The 13,314-nt window shown below is 42.4% G+C and overlaps 1 long non-coding RNA gene across 3 annotated transcripts; it reads left to right on the top strand.

Moving 5' to 3' along the window:
• Positions 1-3,915: 3,915 nt before the first annotated feature.
• LOC310754369 lies at positions 3,916-11,790 on the top strand. 3 transcript variants are annotated; one of them, XR_014543766.1, is made up of 3 exons: positions 3,916-4,049; positions 10,208-10,373; positions 11,324-11,790. It is a non-coding gene; the product is annotated as an uncharacterized lncRNA (long non-coding RNA). The 3 variants fall into 3 exon arrangements; XR_014543767.1 differs by having other exon boundaries at positions 4,017-4,128; XR_014543768.1 differs by lacking the exon at positions 3,916-4,049 and adding an exon at positions 4,188-4,313.
• The last annotated feature ends 1,524 nt before the right edge of the window (positions 11,791-13,314 follow it).

Genomic DNA, 13,314 nt, shown 5'->3' on the forward strand with positions numbered 1-13,314 from the left:
CAATATTAGTAAATTTTGCTGTTCAATTTCTTTCCTCTTACTAGCACTGAATATGCGAAGAGTGACCTCTCAGAACTGCCTTGAAGGCTCCCCAAAGAAAGGGGAAGATGCTGAAGGGGAATTATTTCAAAGCAAAATTGCTCTTGCCAGCAAGAGGAGGGGGGTGGAAAATATATCTATGAAGTCGGAAATTCCTAGTAGAGCAGCATTAAGTCTCCTTGACTTCAACATCTCTCTTCTTTTGCATTCTGGTCCAATTTCCTAAGGAGCACAAAATGATCTGAAAAAGTCCTGCATAAATAATTGATTTCTTTGATATGAAATTCATCTTGCATGCTGCGGTTCTGTGTTGGATTCTATGGTATTGACACTGTATTCTTAGCCTCATCTTGTTCATAGTGATGGTGCTGACGTCCCTAAATAGGGTGATGTTCAGAAACTGAATTTTGGATGTATTTCACCCAGGTGTATTTTCATAAAGATTCCAGACTGCACCACAAACAGGGTCAAATTGAATCTGATATGTGTCAAATATTCAAAATATTTAGTTCTCTCCATTGTTCTTTGCTCCCTTGTTAGAACTGCACTGGCTAGCTAGCTGTATGCTACAGGGCTGGGTTTAAGATCTTGCTGGTAGAAATAGAACTCAAAATTAAGGGTGGGGGATCTCTGACCTAGGAGCCAGATGCAGCTTTTCAAGCTTCTCTATAAGGCCCTCAAGACCATTCCCAGGCCACAATCTTTCTGAATGCCCCCAGCATTCACTCCTTAGTGCTTTTGCCTGACTGGTGCATGTCCTTAAACTGTGATAATGCCTCTTGATTGCCTAGATGGAGGATGAAGAGATGTTCAGAAACCTCTGACTTAACTGTGGCTGGATTTACCCTATTTTGAATTCATTGGTTTGCCCATTTTGCCTCTGACTCTGCCCACCACGGACATGTGATCAATTAAAGGTTGCCCACAAGCTTTAGATGCTTGCCTGAAATGTTCTTATTCACACAGACTTCTCTTGTAGTGTGTGTGAATGGCCGAGCCATGATGTCCATACTGCCAAAAATGTCTTACTATTTATTTCCCCTGTTTTATTTTGTACTTGCTTTCAAGTCTTAACACGTAAACCAGTTGGGTATTTCGTACGTTGAGCCGTAAATAAATCCCAACAAACAAACAAACAATGGGAAAAGTTCCACAAGAGATCTGAGGCTTAGCATAAAGTCTTGGGTCTCTGCATTCATGGTGGATCATGGGGAGAGCTCAAGTTATCTCTGCATTTTGGAATGAACCTACCCATTCTGCATACACCCTCAGACCAATGTGTGGATCAGAACATAAATAAGCACAGCATGGATCTATGCACAGGTATGTTCACTGATTATCATTTTCTTATGAAGTGGTCTTGGGAGCTCCTTATTATTTGTTTGACATTTTACTTACGGAAGATTACTCTCAACAATCAGTTGGAGTTGTACTTGCTCCACCCCAATAAGGGGGAAAGCTTACATAACTTACTCCCAAGAGGAGTGGGTGAAGGACTCCACCACATGGCCTTTGGGAGACCTTTTGATGTTTGGGAGACCTTTTATTTGCCTGCTTTGCATGGTTTCTAGTGGTCTGGGTTGTTATTTGGCTGGTTTGTTTGGCATGTAGTGCAGACAGGTAAATGGTTGGTCAGCATCATGAGGCAAGTTGGGTAGAGAGCACTTCACTAACCTTTTCCTATTGGCAGCTAGCTCAGGGAGGGGCTGTTTGGTTTGGTGCATTTTGGGTCTGGTAGTTGAGCACTGAACAGCAGAGGTGGCTGACACCTGTTAGGTAACTAGGGATGAAAAAAGGAATCATTTTCTGTTAAAGCTTGCATTTGTCTAATGTAGGAATGTTTCTATTCCACTGCAGTTTCTCTTCTGCCCCAAACTATGTTTTTCATCTCATTGGCCTCTGCGGGGAAATTATGTAATTCATGTAAATTATGTAAGTTACCTAATTTACATAATTAATTACCGTAATTTTCCATGTATAAGACTAGTTTTTGTGTTTTGTTTTACTTTAAAATAAGGTTAAAAATCTGGGGGCGCCTTATACATGGATAGTGCATATGCCTATTTTCTAAATTTGGGGTCCTCAAAAGTTGGGGGCGTCTTATACATGGGGCGTCTTATACATGGAAAAATATGATATATGAATTACATTGTCATGTTATTTTGCTCTGTTGATATCAGAGCAAAGGAAACACAATCCAAATTGGGTGAGGGCATAATCAATTATGAAAGCAACAACAGGAGTGAATACTCTTCATATTTGCTGGATTGATTTCTGTTCCGTACATGGGGTGAATGAGCAAACATTGGAAACTTCCAGTCCCATTTCTTTTTTGGTCAAAATTCTCCAACAGGTAATACACCTTTGGCTTCCCTTTGTGGGGAGATGGCTATTTGCCTCCCATCACACCAGCTTGGTTGATGACATTTATTTAGGGTGATTTGACCATTATCTAAAGGCAGGTGATTTGCTCACTGCCCGTATAAGTTTTACCTGCCTTTACTTTGCACAAGTTTTCCTTGGTATCTTTTAATAAATAAAACCTTTCTACACGTTTCTCTTATGGGGCATTCAGTCTGGGTGCAGGGCAAGTTAATATCTCTTACATGGCTGCATGGTAAAAATAATAATGATCTGTGTAAAAAAGCACCCACAAAGCAGCTGTTTGTCATAACATGCAGCCCCTTCCTGGGGAAAAATGTGGAGAAAAATATGACTGCTCCCATGTACCTATTATGTGAATTCAAATGGTAGCCTTCTGTTTTTCTTCTAGCTAAGCAGAAGATCTTATTTTGATCCTTGTTTGGAAGATGAAGCAAAGGAAAAGTTCCGTTAAGGCAGTGTTTATTGACCTTGAGAAAGGTGAAGCTCTCAATAAATTAAATTGAAAGAAGAAATTCAGCAGAGCATATCAGATGTTTTGCATCTTTCTTTTTAAACAATTCAACTAATGTGTAAACTGTTTTGCTAGGAGTCATTTTCCAGGGCAGCTCCATTTAATTGCCAATAGTCTGACAGTAAAAAGTTTTAGCTAGTTCCAGTTCGCAGGGTTAATTTTCACATTCTTTGGTCCCATGTTTCAGATTCAGTTTGAAGAAATGTGAGCAAGAAGCTCTCTGGCAAAGGGTTATTCATATATTCAATTTGGAACTGATATAGCATAATAAGCCAGTTGCCATTGATAGCCATGAATTTGCCTTATCCTCTTTTAGAGCCATCCAACATAGGAGCCTGACTTATACTGAGTCAGATTTTCCATCTAGATCAGTATTGTCTACAATGGCAGCAGTTCTCTAGGATTCCAGACAGGGTTCTCTTCTCTCTGCCTTACCTGGAGATGCTGGGGATTAACCTAGGATCCTCTGCATGCAAAACACTTGCCCTACCACTGATCTGCAGCCCTTCCCTGATCTATGATTGCACACATATGAAATGGTACGGTAATGGACTAATGTTTGCATACATATATTCTCTAAACCAGCCCCTTTTCCCTTTCATTGATCAGCGTGAATTCAAAATGAAATATTTGAGAAGAAAGGGAAAGGAATAACAATAAAACCAGACTAAAATACAATGGTCATAATCTGCCCATTGTTACATCAACAGAACTCTCCAATGGCTTGAAGAAGTTCTAAGAACTCTGGGGCTGGGTACCCAATCATTGTAAAATGTTTTCAGACTTAGATATTTTAAAACTAATTCATGCCTGTAATTGCCATGCTTCCAAGTGGAAATCTCTCTCTTTTTTGTATTTAGTTTTATCTATTATAATTAATACTGCTTGAATAAACAAATGTGAAGAAAAAATGGCATTGCGTGAGAATTAGGAATTATGTAGAAAGGATTAGCACATGTTCAGTCCTCCACTTATAGACTGAACAGACAGTCCACCCCAACTCCCCATTTTTCTCAAGCCAGTAGCAGACAGAAAAGGGGGAAAAAACACCATTAAGAGTTCAGCCTACCACTTGGTTAAACAGGAATCTGTGGATGGAAGCTAAGGGAACCAGGTGGCTTAAATGTTATTTGAGTAGCACAATTTTTTAGCTGGTTGTGGTTGGTCAGACTGTGATATTATGGCATCCACAGGTATGGCTGGGAAAGATTTCTTGTAAGAAACAGTAGACAGCTGCTGCCAGTCGGTGTAGAAAATACTGAGCCAGATGGACCATTGTTCTGGCTCAACATAAAGTAACTTTCTATGACATATGTTCTCTGTGCTATGAGCTTGAAGAGCCATGTCCAAATTCCTCCTAAGCAACAAAGCTGAATGGGTAATTATGGGCCAGTCACCAGCTCTTATCCCAGCCTAGGCTCACAGGGGTGTTGGGAGGATAAGAGGAGGACAAGCTTGTAAATTGTCCCAAGCTCTTTAGAGGAAGGGTGGGTTAATAATTTTAAAAACAGTAGTAGTGTCTGCATTTCCTCCCCTCCTTTCAGGGTGAAACCTCCAAGGCAGGTTGCCACACACAAACACCCCCCCCTCATAAAACACACTGAAATTTATTATTATTATTAATTGAATTCATATCCTGCCCTATACTCAGAGATCTCAGGGCAGTTCACAGATAAGCACCAATTTATTAATAACCATATACTCCAGAAATAGATCAGGGATTTTCCTAATGTGCAGCCCTGCACCAAAATGAGCACTCACACTTTACATTGTGGGTGCCCTTTGCGGGATTGCATGTGGTGTGCTGGCTTGCCTCTCATTGTTAATTTCTGGAGGTTCAAGCCCAGCCTCAGTAACCTTCTTGCTGCGAGGTGGGCCAGCCCCATTTATAAATAGGGGGTGGAGGTGACAACAGCCTTCCTTTGTTTAATGTTCCTTGTTTGCAAGTTAACTTTTTCTTCCTGTTTAGCGGGCGCTGCTATGGTCTTTGACTAGTTGCTGTTGAAGGACTGGGAAGAAATTTTCCTGCATTGGCAGGTTTTGTCTTCCCCATAGCAATTCGTCACAACTTTGGCGGTTATGGCCTTAGGTGGAATCCTTTAGTCCCCCTGCAGCGTTGCTTCCAGGGTCCCCCTCTTAAATGGGTTATATATATGGGTGTCACTGGTCATACACTGAAAGGTTGTCAGTGAATGACCCTGCGTGCGGGGTATGGGCTTGGCTGCCTGCTACACTTACATCTTGCAGAGCATCCCCATATCCCATTTACCCTGATGAGTCCCAGTTCCCCCCGGATGGGGGGCTGGGAGGGATACATGCCCAAGACCTAAGCCAAGGTCTTCGGAAGTTTAATAAAGTTGTGGCCTAATTTTAATTCCATATAACGTTGTCAGGGTCTTTATTCCTTCCTTATGATCCCTAGGGGCTGGGGCTTTCGCCGCCGGGTCATGCAATGTGCAGCTCTTTAAGCCAATTTGTCAAGTCTAATGATATCTTTTACAGTTCTGAATCAGTACTCAAATGAAGAATGAAGATAAAGAGAAAAGAAAGGTATTTACTCAAGAAATGTTTGGTAACAGCACATACCATTTGTGTGGTTTGTTGGTGTGTGTGTTCTTTCTTCCTTGTAATCCTCAAAATGCCTTGACTTTCTTCTTGGGCTGGCTTTCTACTCAGAAATGTCATTCAAATTCTGAAATAATTGTGATATTCTAGAAATTTAATATATGCTATGAAGTTCTTAAAGTTCTGAAGTTCTTGCTATGGCAAGTTCTTAAAGAAATGGGAGTGCCTGATCACCTCATCTGTCTCCTGAGAAATCTCTATGTGGGACAAGAAGCTACAGTTAGAACTGGATATGGAACAACTGATTGGTTCAAAATTGGGAAAGGAGTACGACAAGGCTGTATATTGTCTCCCTGGTTATTTAACTTATATGCAGAATTCATCATGCGAAAGGCTGGGCTGGATGAATCCGAAGCCGGAATTAAGATTGCTGGAAGAAATATCAACAACCTCAGATATGCAGATGACACAACCTTGATGGCAGAAAGTGAGGAGGAATTAAAGAACCTTTTATTGAGGGTGAAAGAGGAGAGCGCAAAATATGGTCTGAAGCTCAACATCAAAAAAACGAAGATCATGGCCACTGGTCCCATCACCTCCTGGCAAATAGAAGGGGAAGAAGTGGAGGCAGTGAGAGATTTTACTTTCTTGGGCTCCATGATCACTGCAGATGGTGACAGCAGCCACGAAATTAAGAGACGCCTGCTTCTTGGGAGGAAAGCAATGACCAACCTAGACAGCATCTTAAAAAGTAGAGACATCACCTTGCCAACAAAGGTCCGTATAGTTAAAGCTATGGTTTTCCCAGTAGTGATGTATGGAAGTGAGAGATGGACCATAAAGAAGGCTGATCGCCGAAGAATTGATGCTTTTGAATTATGGTGCTGGAGGAGACTCTTGAGAGTCCCATGGACTGCAAGAAGATCAAACCTCTCCATTCTGAAGGAAATCAGCCCTGAGTGCTCACTGGAAGGACAGATCGTGAAGCTGAGGCTCCAATACTTTGGCCACCTCATGAGAAGAGAAGACTCCCTGGAAAAGACCCTGATGTTGGGAAAGATTGAGGGCACAAGGAGAAGGGGATGACAGAGGACGAGATGGTTGGACAGTGTCTTCGAAGTTACAAACATGAGTCTGAACAAACTGCGGGAGGCAGTGGAAGACAGAAGTGCCTGGCGTGCTCTGGTCCATGGGGTCACGAAGAGTCGGACACGACTAAACGACTAAACAACAACAAATGAAGTTCTTCCCCTTCATGGATCACTGCCTTGCCGTGGCGAAGGGGCTTGAATAACTCAGAGAAGCTATGAACTATGCCGAGCAGGGCACCCAAGATGAACAGGTCATAGTGGAGAGTTTTGACCAAACGTGATCCACCTGGAGGAGGAACCGGCAAGCCATTCCAGTATCCTTGCCAAGAAAACTCCATGGACAAAGACAACAGGCATATAAAAGTTATGATGCTGGAAGATGAGCCCCTCAGGTCGGAAGGCGTCCAACATGCTACTGAGGAAGAGCGGAGGACAAGTACAAGTAGATCCAGAGCTGATGAAGCGGCTGGGCCAAAGCCGAAAGGACGCTCAGTTGCGGGTATGCATGGAAGCAAAAGGAAAGTCCAATGCTGTAAAGAAAAATATTGCATAGGAACCTGGAATGTAAGAACCATGAATCTGGGTAAGTTGGATGTGGTCAAAAATGAGATGGCAAGAATAAATATTGACATCCTGGGAATCAGTGAACTGAAATGGACGGGAATGGGCGAATTCAGTTCGGATGACTATCATATCTACTACTGTGGGCAAGAAACCCGTAAAAGAAATGGAGTGGCCCTCATAGTCAACAAAAGAGTGGCGAAAGCTGTACTGGGATGCAATCTCAAAAATGATAGAATGATCTCAATACGAATCCAAGGCAGACCTTTTACCATCACAGTAATCCAAGTTTATGCACCAACTACTGGTGCTGAAGAAACTGAAATTGACCAATTCTATGAAGACTTACAAGACCTTATAGAAGTGACACCAAAGAAGGATGTTCTTCTCATTATAGGGGATTGGAATGCTAAAGTAGGGAATAAAGAGATAAAGGAACAACTGGCAAGTTTGGCCTTGGAGATCAAAATGAAGCAGGGCAAAGGCTAATAGAGTTCTGTCAAGAGAACAAGCTGTTCATCACAAACACGCTTTTCCAACAACACAAGAGACGACTCTACACATGGACATCACCAGATGGGCAACATCGAAATCAGATTGATTATATTCTCTGCAGCCAAAGATGGAGAAGCTCTATACAGTCAGCAAAAACAAGACCTGGAGCTGACTGTGGCTCAGATCATTAGCTTCTTATAGCAAAATTCAAGCTTAAACTGAAGAAAGTAGGAAAAACCACTGGGCCAGTGAGATACAATCTAAACCAAATCCCGTATGAATACACAGTGGAAGTGAGGAACAGGTTTAAGGATTTAGATTTGCTGGACAGAGTGCCTGAAGAACTATGGGTGGAGGCTCACAACATTATACAGGAGGCAGCAACTAAAACCATCCCAATGAAAAAGAAATGCAAGAAAGCAAAGTGGCTGTCCAACGAGGCCTTACAAATAGCGGGGGAGAGAAGGCAAGCAAAATGCGAGGGAGATAGTGAAAGATACAGGAAATTGAATGCAGATTTCCAAAGAATAGCAAGGAGAGACAAGAAGGCCTTCTTAAATGAGCAATGCAAAGAAATAGAGGAAAACAACAGAATGGGAAGAACCAGAGATCTGTTCAAGAAAATCGGAAATATGAAAGGAACATTTCGTACAAAGATTACCATAATAAAGGACAAAAGTGGTAAGGACCTAACAGAAGCAGAAGACATCAAGAAGAGGTGGCAAGAATACACGGAGGAATTATACCAGAAAGATATGGATGTCTCGTACACCCCAGGTAGTGTGATTGCTGACTTGAGCCAGACATCCTGGAGAGTGAAGTCAAATGGGCCTTAGAAAGCACTGCAAATAACAAGGCCAGTGGAAGTGATGGTATTCCAGCTGAACTATTTAAAATTTTAAAAGATGATGCTGTTAAGGTGCTACACTCAATATGCCAGCAAGTTTGGAAAACTCAGCACTGGCCAGAGGATTGGAGAAGATCAGTCTACATCCCAATCCCAAAGAAGGGCAGTGCCAAAGAATGCTCCAACTACCGCACAATTGCACTCATTTCACACGCTAGCAAGGTTATGCTTAAAATTCTACAAGGAAGGCTCAAGCAGTATGTGGACCGAGAACTCCCAGTGCAAGCTGGATTTAGAAGAGGCAGAGGAGCCAGAGACCAAATTGCAAACATGCGCTGGATTATGGAGAAAGCTAGAGAGTTCCAGAAAGACATCTACTTCTGCTTCATTGACCATGCAAAAGCCTTTGACTGTGTTGACCACAGCAAACTATGGCAAGTTCTTAAAGAAATGGGAGTGCCTGATCACCTCATCTGTCTCCTGAGAAATCTCTATGTGGGACAAGAAGCTACAGTTAGAACTGGATATGGAACAACTGATTGGTTCAAAATTGGGAAAGGAGTACGACAAGGCTGTATAATGTCTCCCTGCTTATTTAACTTATATGCAGAATTCATCATGCGAAAGGCTGGGCTGGATGAATCCGAAGCCGGAATTAAGATTGCCAGAAGAAATATCAACAACCTCAGATATGCAGATGACACAACCTTGATGGCAGAAAGTGAGGAGGAATTAAAGAACCTTTTATTGAGGGTGAAAGAGGAGAGCGCAAAATATGGTCTGAAGCTCAACATCAAAAAAACGAAGATCATGGCCACTGGTCCCATCACCTCCTGGCAAATAGAAGGGGAAGAAATGGAGGCAGTAAGAGATTTTACTTTCTTGGGCTCCATGATCACTGCAGATGGTGACAGCAGTCATGAAATTAAAAGACGCCTGCTTCTTGGGAGAAAAGCAATGACAAACCTAGACAGCATCTTAAAAAGTAGAGACATCACCTTGCCAACAAAGGTCCGTATAGTTAAAGCTATGGTTTTCCCAGTAGTGATGTATGCAAGTGAGAGCTGGACCATAAAGAAGGCTGATCGCCGAAGAATTGATGCTTTTGAATTATGGTGCTGGAGGAGACTCTTGAAAGTCCCATGGACTGCAAGAAGATCAGACGTATCCATTCTTAAGGAAATCAGCCCTGAGTGCTCACTGGAAGGACAGATCGTGAAGCTGAGGCTCCAATACTTTGGCCACCTCATGAGAAGAGAAGACTCCCTGGAAAAGACCCTGATGTTGGGAAAGATGGAGGGTACAAGGAGAAGGGGATGACAGAGGATGAGATGGTTGGATGGTGTTCTTGAAGCTACCAGCATGAGTTTGATCAAACTGCGGGAGGCAGTGGAGGACAGAAGTGCCTGGCGTGCTCTGGTCCATGGGGTCACGAAGAGTTGGACACGACTAAACGACTAAACAACAACAACAACAACAACAACCACAACATGAAGTTCTTAATGTACTGTGACAAAAGGCATAGGAAGATGTGGGGTAGCAAGAAATATTTGAGGGGAGTGATGGCTACCCAGTGGATTATTCCCTGGACCTGGTATAAAGTAGGAATCAGTCAGAAAATGAAAGCTCTCCAATTGCTTAACATGTTTTCTTGTTTTCTGTATTAGCACTGTCAAATTCCCATCTCTGTGGATTTTCTCCCACTCACTGTAGGCTTCCAAATGTCATGAATTGTGACTCAACACAACAGAGTATATGTGTGCACAGAAGGAAAAGGCACATGTGCATTGTGGCAGTGCACAGGGAGAGAAGATCACATCCCACAGCACATTAACACAGATGGTGGGGAGACCCCAAAACAGATACTATTCTGATAAAAGTAAGTGTGTATGCTTATCCTTGCCAGTTATCTCACTTCCTTTTCAGAAGTTTGAAAAGCAGGAGCAAGTTTAGTGATTAGTGAGTCACTGAGTACCCCCAACACTATTTTCCTTATATCTCTGCCTCCACACATAAATGGCCAAGGTACTTACTTTTTAAAATTCAGAGAATGGAGCCTGACTATCCCGGGGGGTGGGGGAGGGCTTCTGAATGTCACTTTGTGACTGCTGCCCTGATCTGCAAACAGCATTGTATTTTCCTCAGTTAGCCCATCATGCATGTAAATCCAGGTTGTTGGTTTTTTTTGGTGGGACCCGTATTGTCTACCTGCTCTGGCTCTCATTTCGTGGGACTGATGCAATTGTTTGATCTGTACCCTTCACATGCTTTCAGTGGAGAGAAAAACAAAAAGGCCACATTTGTTTTCCATTAAGGAAACAAAAGGCAAGAATTCACACAATGTGTTTCTTACCAGGCTGTATCTAAAAAGTGTAAATGTGTTTTCCTCAAGGTCACTGAGCCAAAAAATGAGCTAAGTTTTTCAAAGTCACAGAAAAGACTGTGCTTTGAAGATCCAGGTCACCTTCCTCCATCATACAGGGTCATCAGGAAAGATGAAACAGCAACCCTCAAGTTCCAAGCACATATGGGACCACGCTCCATAATACATGCTTAGGATATTAGGAAAGCACCCAAAAAGTCTGTAGTGCTGTTTTGCACACACCGATCTCTACTGTGTGGAAGCAGGGGCTCTACCATTTTCTTTCTTCCAACCAAGGGGAAAAATCTTCTCTGTGTTTCCAATGTACAAGTGGAGATTTCTCTGGAAGCTGCTTTGGTCATGGTGGAAAATGTAACCACTATATTGAAACTTGGAACTTGCACTGGCACAATTTGGAATTTGGAAATGTCACAAGTGTATTTATCATGTTCCTATTTTCCCTCCAGGCAAAATGCAAAAGCTAAAAGTGAGAGGCATCTGAAGGGTCATCACCAGTACCCATGATCTGCAGGAAAAAGACTGGACCCATGTTTTCTAGCAAGGTTCACTTGTGCTGATTAAAATCCTAGTCCCACCAGCACGAACCCTGTTTCTGTCCTACTGCCTGAAAGCAGAGACTGTATCTAGGAACTTGTGCACTATTTTCACTGTTGTACAATTTCCTGGAAGCCTGAAGTAGCATCATTCTGGAGGTAGTGTGGGAAATTTAAATAGTGGCCAGCTTCTCAAGACCCAGACTTTGCTGCCAAAGAAGCGCATGGTGGTTGAGCTCGCAGAAAGGCGGAATGGCATTCTGACTCTGAAGCAGAACCTCTTTTTTTTTATTTGCTGAATTAACCTTTATATAGTAATCACACACAAACACAATGCTGGTGATGGTTGAAATGGATGCCCAGTCCCCAGTCACTGTATGCAGGACAAAATAACAATATACAAAAAGATTGAGAAAAATCAGGGTATTGTTTTCTTGTTTTCAGTTTTAATCCATAAGAGCTGAGAGAGAGAACCCTGGGATCTTGGCAGCTGAGTGTTGATCACAGAGGTTGACTCTGCACTTGGACTGATCTTGTATTGAAGACTTCTTTGTACTCATGGGCAGCTGTACTTTGCTTATTATACCAGGGCATTGCCATGCTGTTTGAATATTAAAAGTTCCAAAACAGAAATATTCATTCATTCATTCATCATTAATTCATTCCATTTCTACTCCACCTTTTTTTCACAAGGAGCTTCAGTTGGCATACACATTTCCCCCTGCTCCATGTTTTATCCTCACAACAATCCTGTGAAGTAGGTTTGGCTGAGAGATGGTGACTGGCTCCAAGTCACCCAAGGTGTTTCATGTCCAAGTGAGGATTTGAGTCCTGGCACTCTATTAGGGTTGCCATATGTCCTCTTTTTCATCATAGCAATCCATAGTTAAAAGTAAGGTAAAGGTAAAGGGACCCCTGACCATTAGGTCCAGTCATGACCGACTCTGGGGTTGCGGCGCTCATCTCACTTTATTGGCCGAGGGAGCCGGCATACAGCTTCCGGGTCATCTGGCCAGCATGACTAAGCCGCTTCTGGCAAACCAGAGCAGCACACAGAAACACCGTTTACCTTCCCACCGGAGTGGTACCTATTTATCTACTTGCACTTTGACGTGCTTTCGAACTGCCAGGTTGGCAGGAGCTGGGACTGAACAACGGGAGCTCACCCAGTCACGGGGATTTGAACTGCCGACCTTCTGATCGGCAAGTCCTAGACTCTGTGGTTTAACCCACAGCGCAACCTGTGTCCCTAGTTAAAAGTAGAAGTTGGCAAATGTGTCCTCTTTTTTGCTCTTCAAAATTTGGCAACCCTACACTCTAACCCCTACACCACATCAGTTCCAAGCATTGTACACGCCACTAGTTCTGACTTTATATAATAAGAAATGTGCTTTTTTATTCAAAGTTCAAATTACTGACTCTCTTTTAATGGGATTCTCTTTCTCTTTCTTAATGCACGTATTTGTGTGTGTGCGCGCACACCCACACACCCACACATACACCCACACACCAATTACATAATTTTATTGAAACGGGTCGTGTTCATGTTGTATGCACCCAGAGGCCAGATTTATTGCAATTTCCTTGAATCAATGGGTGGTATCTTTGATTTATTATCTTATGTATTAGATTCAGCAGATGATGTATCTAATTCAGTAGGTGATGTTTCTGGTTCAAAAGGTGATGCATCTAATTCAGGTGATAGATCTGGGCTCAGTGAGGTAATATATCTTATTCAGCAGGTGATATACCCCCATTCCTTCTATGATCTATCGGATGTACTAAGTGATATATGGAATTCAGCTAGTAATATATCTCGTTCAGTGTATGATCTGTCTCCTCAATGAGTAATTCATTTTCTTGAAATGATTACGGCTTTGGTGTGAGATGTAAAATGTAATCAT

Source organism: Podarcis filfolensis (genome assembly GCF_964270895.1).
Source record: "Podarcis filfolensis genome assembly, chromosome: Z".
NCBI classification, from domain to species: Eukaryota; Metazoa; Chordata; class Lepidosauria; order Squamata; family Lacertidae; genus Podarcis; species Podarcis filfolensis.